The 12725-nt window shown below is 44.7% G+C and overlaps 1 protein-coding gene across 4 annotated transcripts in view; it reads left to right on the top strand.

Moving 5' to 3' along the window:
- LOC121285458 (stromelysin-3-like) overlaps positions 1–12725 on the top strand; it is a 112840-nt gene that overhangs the window by 91405 nt on the left and 8710 nt on the right. The window lies entirely within an intron of this gene.

The raw sequence follows: 12725 nt of genomic DNA, 5'->3' as shown, positions 1-12725 counted from the left end.
AGCCAGACCCTGCCTTATTTTACTAAAATCCACTCTCCCCTAATTCAAGACATTTTTTTTTGCAACCTGTCTATTTCTTTGTCCATAACAAGCTTAAATTGTACCATGCTGATTCCTGGGATGGCGGGACTGACATGTGAGAAGAGATTGAGTCGGTTAGGATTATATTCACTGGAGTTCAGAAGAATGAGGGGGATCTCATAGAAAACTATATAATTCTAACAGGACTAGACAGGGTAGATGCAGGAAGGATGTTCCCGATGGTGGAGGGAGTCCAGAACCTGGGGTCACAGTCTGAGGTTATGGAGTAGACCATTTAGGACTGAGATGAGGAGAAATTTCTTCACCCAGAGAGTGGTAAGCCTGTGGAATTCGCTACCACAGAAAGTAGTTGAGGCCAAAACAATTTATGTTTTCAAGAAGGAGTTAGATATAGCTCTTGGGATGAAAGGGATCAAAGAGTTTGGGGAGAAAGCGGGAGCAAGCTATTGAGTTATATGATCAGCCATGATCATAATGAATGGCGGAGCAGGCTCAAAGGGCCAAATGGCCTACTCCTATTTTCTATGTTTCACTACTCCTGTCCTCAATGCTCTTTGCGATAAAGGCTAATATTTCTTCTTTATTCATTCTTGGGATGTAGGTGTCATTACCTAGGCAAGCATTTATTGCCTATACCTAATTGCCCTTGAGAGGTGGTGGTGGGCTGCCCTCTTGAACCGCTGCAGTTCATGTGGCGTGGGTATACCCACAGTGCTGTTGGGGAGGGAGTTCCTTGGTTTTGACCCAGCGACAGTGAAGGAACGGGAATGTATGATTCCAACCAGTAGAGAGTTTCCCCCCAATTCCCATTGACCCCAGTTTTGCCAGGGCTCATTGATGCCATAGTCCCGTCTTCACATTGAGGATACCCTCCATCGTGTTGTGTAGCACTACCACTGTGCTAAATGAGATAGATTTAGATCAGATCTAGCAACTCAAGATTGGGCAACCATGAGGTGCTGTGGGCCATCAGTAGCAGAATTGTATTCAACCACAATCTGTAACCTCATAGCCCAGCATATCCCCCACTCCAACATTACTATCAAGCCAGGGGATTAACCCTGATTTCAATGAAGAGTGCAGGAGGACATGCCAGGAGCAGCACCAGGCATACCTAAAAATGGTGTCAACCTAGTAAAGCTACGACACAGGACTACTTACGTGCCAAACAGCGTAAGGAGCCAGTGATAGACAGAGCTAAGCAATCCCACAACCAACAAATCAGATCTAAGCTCTGCAGGCCTCCACAAAGACTGTGCAGTGGTCCCTGTCATGGACAGATGCGCCTGCAGCAGGCAGGTTGATGAGGATGAAGTCAAGTATGTTTTTTCCCTTTTGTTGGTTCCTTCACAGCCTTCCGCGGACCCAGTCTAGCAGCTGTGTCCTTTAGGACTTGGCCAGCTCAGTCTGTGGTGGTGCTACCGAGCCGCTCTTGGTGATGGACATTGATGTCCCCACCCAAAGTACATTCTGAGCCCTTGCCACCCTCACAGTGCTTCCCCCAAGTGGTGTTCAACATGGAGGAGCACTGATTCTCCAGGTGAGGGAGGGCGGTAAACAGCAGGGGGCTTTCCTTGCCCATTTGACCTGATGCCATGAGACTTAATGGGGGCCGGAGTCAATGTCCCAGGGCAATTCCTTCCCGACTGTATACCACTGTGCTGGATCTGTGATGGTGGTGTCTGGGAAATTATCTGTAAGATATGATTCCGTGAGTATGACTATGTCGAGCTGTTGCTTGACTAGTCTGTGAGACAGCTCTCCCAGTTTTGGCATAAGCCCCAGATGTTAGCCAGGGAGACTTTGCAGGGTTGATAGGGCTGGGTTTGCCATTGTTGTTTTTGTTGGTCCATTCGGTTCCATTCCTTATGGACGTCGTAGTGATTTGATACAACTGAGTGGCTTGCTAGAACATTTCAGAGGGCATTTAAGAGTCAACCACATTGCTGTGGATCTGGACTCACAAGTGGGCCAGACCAGATAAGGGCAGCAGATTTCCTTCCCTAAAGAGGATTAGTGAACCATTACAACAATGGTTTCAGGGTCACCATTAGAGTTTTAATTCCACCACCTGCTTTGATGGGATTCGAACCCAACATTACCTTGGGTCTCTGGATTACTAGTCCAGCAACAAGACCACTAGTCTACTACCTCCCCTAACATGCTATTAGCTTTCCTAATTGCCTGCTGTACCTGCACTTAGCCTTCAGTGACATTGAAGAGGGCACCCAGGTTCCTTTGTACATCTACACTTTCTAATCTCTTACCATTTAGGAAATACTCTGCACATCTGTTCCTCCTACCAAAGTGGATAATCTCACATTTTTCCACATTTTATATTCCATTTGCCATGTTCTTGCCCACTGACTAAGTCTGTCCAAATCCTCTTGAAACCACTTTGCATCTTCTTCACAATATATATTCCCACCTAGCTTTGTGTCATCTGTGAACTTGGAAATATTATGTTTGGTCCCCACATTCAAATCATTGACATATATTGTGAACAGCTGGAGCCCAAGTACTGATCCTTGCGGTACCCCACTTGTCACAGTCTGCCAACATGAGAATAACCTATTTATTCCTACTCTGTTTTCTGCCTGTTAACCAATCCTTATTCCATGCCAGTATATTGCCTCCGCTTTAACTTTGCTAACCAACTGTGGGAAACTTTATCAAAAGCTTTCTGAAAATCCAAATATGCTATGTCCACTGACTCCCCCTTATCAATTCTGTTAGTAACATCCTCAAAAAACTCCAACAGATTTGTGAAACATGATTTCCCATTCATAAATCCATGTTTACTATGCCCAATCAGATCATTATTATCCGAGAGTCCATTTGTCACGTCCTTTATAATAAATTCTAGCCTTTTCCCTGCTTCTGATATAAGGCTAACAGGTCTCTAGTTCCCTGTTTTCCTTCTCCCTCCCTTCTTAAATAGTGGGGTGACATTTGCTACCTTCCAATCTGCAGGAACCATTCTAGAATCTATAGAATTTGGGAAGATGATCACCAATGTATCCACTATCTCCATTGCAACCTCTTTCAACGCTCTGGGATGTAGGTCATCAGAACCCGGGGACTTAACAACCTTCAACCCCATTCATTTCTCCAATACAACCTTCTCATTAATACTAATTTCCTTCAATTCCTCATTCTCCCTAGTCCCTTGGATCTCTAATTCTGGGAGATTTCTTGTACTTTCCTCAGTGAAGACAGACACAAAGTAATCATTTAGCTTCTCTGCCATTTCTCTATTCCCAATTATAAATTCTCCTGACTCTGCCTGTAATGGACCTACATTTGTCTTCGCCAAATGTTTCCTTTTTACATACCTATAGAAGCTTTAACAATCCGTTTTTAAGTTTTTTGCTAGTTTATATTCATATTCTATTCTCCCTTTCTTTATCAGTTTCTTGGTCCTCCTTTGCTGTATTCTAAAATCCTTCCAATCCTCAAGTTTGCTACTTTTTCTGGCAACTTTATAGGCCTTTTCTTTTAATCTTATACAATCCTTAACTTCCTTTGTTAGTCACAGTTGACTGACTTTTCTTTTTGGGTTTTTGTGCCTTGAAGGAAAATATAGTTGCAGTAAACTATGTAATAATTTGTTGTTTGGTAGTAGAGAACTTGAGTATTGCTGAAAAAAAAGAGACATGTTTAAGCTTTTCATCTTGCACTCAGAACACTCGCAAGAATATCAATATACGGGAGAAAACAATTTGTACTGTATGCGAGGAGAGTGCTAGTGAGCATAAGAATAGGAAGATTGAGCAGTTCAACACATGGCTGGAGAAATGGAGTAGGAAGGAGGGCTTTAGATTTCTGAGGTATTGCGATCGGTTATGGGGCAGGAGGGACTTATACAAAAAGGATGGGTTACAACTTAACAGGACTTGGACAAATGTCCTCATGGGGAGGTTCCCTAGTGCTGCTGGGGAGGGTTTAAACTAGAAAGGTTCCCATTCCCCTGCCAAAGGGGGAATTCAGAATGCAGAGGTGAAAAGCTGGCAGTAGGAAGCAGAGAAGTATTAATGGATAAGGAGGATTTTTTGTATACAACACTAGTTAGGCCTCATCCAGAGTACTACATCCAGTTCTGACCACCATACTTGAGGAAGGACGTGAAGGCATTGGAGAAGGTACAGAGGAGATTCACAAGAATGATTCCAGGGATAAAGAACTGTAGCTATGAGGATAGATTGGAGAGGTTGGACTGTTTTCCTTGGAGAAATGAAGGCTGAGAAGAGACTTGATAGGGGTATTCATGATCCTGAGAGGTATGGACAGGGTAAATAGTGAGAAATTGTTCCCACACAAGAGAACATCAAAGACTGGAGGGCACAGATTCAAAATAATTGGCAAAAGGAGTAAAAGTGATGTGAGGAAATTTTTTTCACCCAGAGGGTTGGAGTCTGGAACAAACTTCCTGAAAGGGTAGTGGAGGCAAGTTCAACTGAGCATTCAAAAGGGAATTGGATTGCTATCTGAAAAGAAATAATTTGCAAGATTACAGGGATAGGGCAGGGGAGTGGGACTAGGCAGAAGGCTCTTTCAGAGAGCCAGTGAGACTCGATGGGCCGAATGGCCTCCTCCTACAAGGTAAAGATACTGTGGTTGGCAACTGGTATCACCATGGAGAATGCACCAGTGATGGTGACTGACAGCTGCCAAGCATTGTTTGAAATTTAAACTAAGCAGCTTGACCCTGATTGGTCAAGGCATGACCCTGAGGATTGAGTCAGCGAATGGCTGTCACTTATTTTGTTCAGCTGCAACAGGCGCAATGTATGTACATGTTCTTTCTATCTGCAAAGAACAGGGTCCTGTGTATTAATATATGTAGCTTCCAGTACATGCAAATGCACCACACTGCGAGCCTGACTGATGATCTTAAATTGGTTGTCAGCATAATTCTTACCACACTGAGGATTATTTAGTAGTGTGATGCTAGGTATGTAGGCTGTATGTTTAAAAGACTGGAAATCGCATCAAACAGCATGTCCCAACCGCTGTTCACAACGGATACAGACCATACCCAATCAGCCCGTTCTTGTAAAACTCAAAACACAGTGTCCAACATTAGATGTGATTCCGCGACCGGCGCAACGTTTGCTATATAATCCTCAGTGTGCTAAGAATTATGCTAACAATCGATTTAAGATTGTCAGCCGAGCTCAGTGTGGAGCGTTTGCGTGTACTGGAAGCTATATGTATTGATTCACAGGGCCCTGTTCTTTGGAGAAGAGGAGACTGAGAAGAGACTTGATAGAGGTATTCAAGATACTGAGGGTAAGTAGTGAGAAATTGTTCCCACACAAGAGAACATCAAGAACTAGAGGGCACAGAACATGTACATACATTGACATGTACACACTGTTTCAGCTAAACAAAATAATTGACAGCTATTCGCTGACTCAATCCTCAAGGCAATGCATTGACCAATCAAAGTCAAGCTGCCTGGTTTAAATTTCAAACAATGCTTAGTAGTTAACTATCAGTCACCATCAATGGTGCATTCTCCATGGCAATGCCACTTGCCAACCAACCAACTCTCCTCACGTACAGTATAAATTGTTGTTTTTTTCCCCCTTATATTGGTATTCTTGCAAGTGTCCTGACGAGTGCAACATGAAAAGCTTAGACATGTCTCTTTTTTAACAATATGTAATAATTTTTTAAAGACTATCCATTGTCTATGTACAGTCATATCTTTTAATGTATTTTCCCAATTCACCTCAGCCAATTTGCCCCTCATACCTTCATAACTTCTTTTGTTCAAAATAAGCACCCTGGCTTCAGATTGAATTACCTCCCTTTCGAACATAATGGGCAGAATTTTCCCCCCACCGGAAGGGAAGTTGAAGAGTGGGCACGCAGAAGTGCGCCTCCAATCAGGCCAATTAAGGCCTGCCCAGCATGATGTCCACATGGAAACACTATGCGCTCCCTGTGCAGGTGGGGGGAGTCCCTAAACCCAAGAGTGAGCTCTTTCATGCATGCGCACAAAAGAGCGCACTCATCACCCTGAGGCTAAGTGCTGCCTCAGGGAGATTGTCTCTACTGTAAAAATTAAAAATAAAAAAAAATCCCTGACATGTCCTCTCATGTGACACTGTCACATGAGTTGAGACATGTCCATAACTTTTAAAAACACTTTAATTAAATTTTTTAAAACCTATATGAAACCTCAACGCACCCATGGATGAGGTTTCATGCTTTTTCTAAGTCTGCCAGGGCTCCTGGCCTGCCCGCCAACCTTAAGGCCATTGACAGGTCGGCGGGCGCACAGCTGATTTTGCTGAGCCTACCTGAAAATTTAAATGGGGCGCGGTGACATCAGGAGTTCCGCCCGACATCACCATGCGTCATTTTATGTGTCGACGAGCGGGTCCCGCCCCCCCAGTTGCTGACGGTAAAATCCTGGCCAACGTAAAATTCTATTATGTTTCTTTTACAACAAGACTATGAATTAGCCCTTTCTCATTACATAATGCTGAATCTAAAATAGCCTGTTTTCCAGTCAGTTCCTCAAAATACTGCTCCAGAAAAACATCCCTAACCCACTCCTGAAACTCGCCCTCCACAGCGTTAGTGCTCAGTTGATTTATCCAGTCTATATGCAGATTGAAGTCACCCATGATTACTGTATTACCCATGCTGCAGGCTTCTCTCATCTCCTCATTAATGCCATGTCCCACTACTGTTTGGTGGCCTATAAACATTTGCTACCAATTTAAGCAGTCCCTTGCTGTTTCTTAGCTTCACCCAGACAAATTCCACATTTTGTTCTTCCGATCTGAGATCCTCCCCGACTACTGATCCCATCCCTTATTATCAGTGTAACACCAGCTCCTTTGCCTACTTGCCTGTCTTTCCTAAATGTTGCTTATTTGTGATTATTCAGATCCCAGTCTCGGTCACTCTGTAGCCACTTTTCCGTAATAGCAATTAGATCATACCCATTTACCTCTATTTATGCTTTTAAATCATCTACCTTGTTGTGAATGCTGTGTGCATTCAGGTAGAGTGCCCTCAACTTTGTCTTTTTGACATTATTCCACATCCTAAGCCTAGTTGATGCTTGCCTTTATTTCTCCTGCCTTCTAATTTCACTTGCTACTTTTCTACTACCTGTTACCAGCTTTACTTCCTTCCAACTTGAGCTACCCTTCCCATCCCCCTGCCAATCTAGGTTAAACTCTCCCCAACAGCACTAGCAAATCTCCCTGTGAGGACAGTCCTTTTAAGGTGTAACCCATCGATCCTGTACAGGTCCCACCTGACCCAGAACTAGTCCCAATGTCTCAGATGCCCTCCCTCATACATCAATTCTCCAGGCATATGTTCAATCGATCAATCTTCCTATTCCCAAGCTCATTAGCATGTGGCATTGGGAGTAATCCTGAGATTAATGCTCTTGAGGTCCTGCATTTTAATTTATTTCCTAACTCTCTCAAATCTGCTTTCAGGACCTCATCCTTCTTCATATCTATGTCACTGGTCGCAATGTGGACCACGACCTGTGGCTGTTCACCCTCCCCCTTTAGAATGTCCTGCAGCCGTTCTGTGATATCCTTGACCCTGGCGCCAGGGAGGCAACATACTATACTGGAATCATGGTTACTGCCCTAACTAATGAATCCCTATCACTATTGCTCTTCCACTCTTCTTCCTCCCCTTCCATGCAACTGAGCCACGCATGGTGCCACGGATTTGAATTTGTTTTTGGGTTGGTGTTTAATTCGCTGTCACTTCTCTTCCAGTAAATCCTATCCTTGAAGGAGTTCCATCCTTTCTGACAGGATTTCCGTTTGTTTCTTCCATCATGTTCACCCACCTTCTATTTCCCTTCTTGCATTTGATCAAAGATCAACCAAAACTTGCTTTCTCAGCCACATCTCCTTCCTCAGCAACTGTCTCCAGTTCCGACTTATTCCATGTGGTTTTCCAATTGAAATTCCACCTCTCATGTTTGGGGTCCGTCCAGGATTACGGGTGTCTCCTAGATATTCAGCATTCCTCGGACTGCTGTTGTCTCCACATCCTGAGCTCCACAGTTAGTGCCATGCACTGCCACATGTACACTCTTGACCGCTCTCTCCAGCAGCACCCACTCACAAAGCTGTCCAGCTCCATAGTTTCATTTCATCCGCCATCTCGTCCGATGCTTGAACAAAATGTCTTTTATCTTCCTTTCAGGTGGAAGTGTTGTAAGGTCCACAAGCTCATGGGCACCACCACCCCTCAGAACCTTCTTTCCCTTCGCTTCCCTCTGACTGCATTCCTTCTAATTTCGCCTTACTATATATTCAACATAACCTTCAAACTTCCACTCTCTGTGGCCCTGAATGCGGCAAAGGCCTCACCTTCACCCCCTTATTCCCCTATTCTTCTTCCATTGCCTCCACATCCATGTTTACTTCTTTGGCCAGGGGTCCTCTCCCCAATCAACAGACTGTTTCACCCAGGTATCCCCACCCCAATCAGCAGACCCTTTCACCCAGGGGTCCTTGCCCCGATCAGTGGACCTTTTCACCCATCTCCAGTATTCTCTTCTCCAGTGTTCTCCCTCAAGCTGGACCCCTCTGGCCTCTTACCCGCTTTTGATCTTTTCATTGAGAACTGCTGGCTTAACATCAATCGCTCCAATTTCTTTGCTCCCCTCACTCACTCACTCTAACCTGTCTCCCTCTGAACTTGCTGCAGTCCATTCTCTCAGGCCCAACCCTGACATCGTTATCAAGACCACTGACAAGATCGGTGCTGCTGTTGTCTGGCATCTATCTAGTAAAGGCCAACCCCAACTCTCTTACATTTCCTCCTCTTGCTGGACCATGACCCCTTCAATAAGCCATTGTTTCCAGGGTTGGCACTAACCTCATAGTCTCTGGAAAGCTTCCCTCCACAGCCTGCAACCTCTGAGTCCCCCACCTCGAATGGTCCACTCCTACCACCTCCCCAAAATTCACTGATAGGATTGTCCTGGTAGACCCATCATGTTCCTTCCCTGTTCCTGCTCCACTGAACTGGTTTCTTCCTGTTACAACTCTGTTTTTTCCTCCCCTTGTGCAGTCTTTTGCCACCCACTCTTCCAATGCCCTCTGTCACTATAACAGTTTCCAATTTCCTGGCCTAATCATCTCCTCTTCACCAATCCCTCTACACCTCCATACCCTGCCAGGACAGCCTGAGTACTCTCTGCTTCTTCCTTGAACAAAGGCCCAACTAGTCCCCATCCACCATCGCCCTTATCCACCTGGCTGATCATTTCCTCACTTTGAACTACTTCTCTTTTAACTCCACTCAGTTCCTCTAAATAAAAGATGTGGCTATAGGTATCCCTATGGGTTCTAGCTATACCTGTCCTTTTGTGAGAAATCTAGAACATTCCTTGTTCCAGTCCTACTCTGGCCTCCTCCCTCATCTCTTCTTTTCCGGTTTGTTATTTTTGTATTGGTGTCGCTTTCTGCTCTGAGCATGAACTGGAAAATTTCATTGACTTTGCTTCCAATTTCAACCCTTCTCACACCTTCACTTGGGCCATCTCTGATTCTTCCCTTCCTTTCTCAACTCCTCTGTCTCCATTTGTGGGGATAAGCTATCAACTGATATTCACTACAAACCCATGGAGTCCCACAGCTACCTAGACTACACTTCCTCAGACCCTGCTTCCTGTCAGGACTCTATTCCATTCTCCCAGTTTTTTTACTTTTTACATTCATTTACAGGGTGTGGGTGTCGTTGACTAGGCCAGCATTTATTAGCCATCCTTAATTGCCCTTGAGAAGGTGGTGAGCTGCCTTCTTGAACCGCTGCAGTCCATGTGGTGTAGCTATGCCCACAGTGCTGTTAGGGGCGGGGGTTGGGAAAGTGTCAGGATTTTGACCCAGTGACAGGGAAGGAATGGTGATATATCTCCAAGTCAGGATGGTGAGTGGCTTGGAAGGGAACTTCCAGGTGGTGGTGTTCCCATCTATCTGTTGCCCTTGTGCTTCTGGATGGTAGTGGCCTTGGGGAAGGTGCTGCCTAAGGAGGCTCGGTGAGTTTCTGCAGTGCATCTTGTAGATGGTACACACTACTAATATGGTGCGTCGGTGGTAGAGGGAGTGAATGTTTGCGGAAGGAGTGCCAATCAAGCAGATTGTTTTGTGCTGGATGGTGTCAAGCCTCTTGCATGTTGTTGGAGCTGCACTCATCCAGGCAAGTGGAGAGTATTCCATCACAATCCTGACTTGTACCTTGTAGATAGTGGATAGGCTTTGGGGAGTCAGCAGGTGAGTTACTTATCGTACGATTCCTAGCCTCTGACCTGCTCTTGTAGCCACAGTATTTATATGGCTAGTCCAGTTCAGTTTCTGGTCAATAGTAACCCCAAGATATTGATAGTAGGCGATTCAGTGATGGTAATGCCATTGAACGTCAAGGATTGATTGTTAGATTCTTTCTTGTTGGAGGTAGTCATTGCCTGGCACTTGTGTGGCACGAATGTTACTTGCCATTTGTCAGCCCAAGCCTGGATATTGTCCAGTTCTTGCTGTTCTGATGATACAATCATTCATACCAGTGCTTCTGATGTCTTTTTTTCCTCCCCCACCAAACCCACCGAGGTCACTGTGTCCAATCCATTTCACACTCTTCTGCCAGGACCAGAGCCCAAGTGGGAAAGATAAATAGAGTTAGTCACAAGGGAGTGGATTTTACGCGGGGGCTGATTATGCACCACCCCCCCCGACTGAAAAATCTGTTGGCACTGCACCAACTAGAAATCCAGCTGCCCTGCAGCTGGGGCAGCCTTAATTGATTCAAAGTGGGACTTCCACCCCCATTTTGGGAGCAAGTCCCACCCTGGAGAGCTGCTGGCCAATAAGGGGGCTTCACAGCAGTCTGGGAAGAAGATCAATGGATTCTCAACTTCAGGTAAGTCAAGGAGTTTGGGCTGGGCCTGCTTGGCAGACCTCAGCGATGGGATGACTGGGTGATGGGGGGGTCATGTTTTAGAGACTGTGGGGGATGGGATAAAGGGAGACTATGATCTTGGGGGGTTGTGCTCCCAATGGGTACAGGGGGGTCCCCAAAAGGATCTATCTCCCCACTCTACTTCCTGTCCACCATTGAAAGCTGCCAGGATGCTGGCTTTGCCCCTGCCTTCCCCAGCCTGGTGAAAAGTTACAGGAAAGGCAAAATGAGACTCTTATGTGGCCATTTCCCTGATGGGGAAGATCTCTACTTGCTTAAAAACAAAACATGGATAATTAAATAGGTAAAGTAAAGTAAAAAGCATACCAAGATGCAAAATGTAGCGCAGAATGAGAAAGTTACAAAGAGCAGCAAATGTTGACAAAACAGAAGAGCTTCAGAAAGGGATTATGGAAAGAAACTTGCAAGAATATCAAAATCAACACAAAAATATTTCAGAATTTAATTTGGAAAAAGAGGGTGGTCTCTTTAAAACTGATAACTACAATATTGTCAATGAAAGTAAGGAAATGGGAAACATGCTAAATAATTACTTTGAGTCAGTATTTAAAATAGAGGAAAAGTGCTGGAAATCTTCAGGAAACTGAATCAGAGTCAGCAACTCAACAACATTAACATTCGCTAAATAACAATAGCGAAGAAAATAATGGCATGAAGTGTGACAAATCCCCAGCACCTGACAACTTTCATTTTAGGGTTTAAAGAAAACATTGCAAAAACCTTAATTTAAAATATTATAAATTTCTCTTGATTCAAGAATTATTTTCATTGGGTTGATTTAAATTAGAAAATTGTGCATGTTCCTCCAGTATTAAAGAAAAGTAACAAGAGGGAACCAGAGAACTATAGACCAGGATTTTTATTATTTACTCTTGGGATGTGGGCGTCATTGGCTAGGCCAGCATTTATTGCCCAGCCCTAATTGCCCTGGTGGTGGTGAGTTCTTGAACCACTGCAGTCCCATGTGATGTAGATGCACCCACAGTGCTGTTAGGGAGGGAGTTCCCAGATTTTGACCCAGCGACAGTGAAGGAATGGCCAATATATTTCCAAGTCAGGATGGTGAGTGACTTGGAGGGGAACTTCCAGGTGGTGGTGTTCCCATCTATCTGCTGCCCTTGTCCTTCTAGATGGTAGAGATTGCCAGTTTGGCAAGTGCAGTCGAAGCAACCTTGGTGAATTCTTGCAGTGCATCTTGTAGATGGTACACACTGCTGCCACTGTGCGTCAGTGGTGGAGGGAGTGAATGTTGAAGGTGGTGGATGGGGTGCCAATCAAGTGGGCTGCCTAGTTAACCTAATATCTGTTGTCAGGGAATTAATAGAGTCTAGGAAAAGAGGAGAAGAACAGCTTGAAAATTTACAGCTTACCAGAGAGAACCAGCATGAATTTGTAAAGAGATCATTCACCATCTACAAGGCATAAGTCAGGAGTGTGCTGGAATACTCTCCACTTGCCTGGATGAGTGCAGCTCCCACAACACTCTAGAAGCTTGATACCATCCAGGAAAAAGCAGCTTGTTGGTTGGAGAAGCTGGCATTGTTCTCCTCAGAGCAAAGGAGATTGGGGGGAGGTTTGATTGAGGTGTGCAAGATTATGACAGGGTTAGATAAGGTAGACAAAGAAAAGCTGTTCCCAGTAGCTGATGGTACAAGGACTGGGGAACACATATTTAAGGTTTTGAGCAAGAGATGCAGGTGGAG

The sequence above is a fragment of the Carcharodon carcharias genome, chromosome 13, assembly GCF_017639515.1.
Source record: "Carcharodon carcharias isolate sCarCar2 chromosome 13, sCarCar2.pri, whole genome shotgun sequence".
Classification (NCBI taxonomy): domain Eukaryota; kingdom Metazoa; phylum Chordata; class Chondrichthyes; order Lamniformes; family Lamnidae; genus Carcharodon; species Carcharodon carcharias.
The sequence above is the reverse complement of the archived record's forward strand: the minus strand, read 5'-3'. Positions and strand labels throughout refer to the sequence as shown.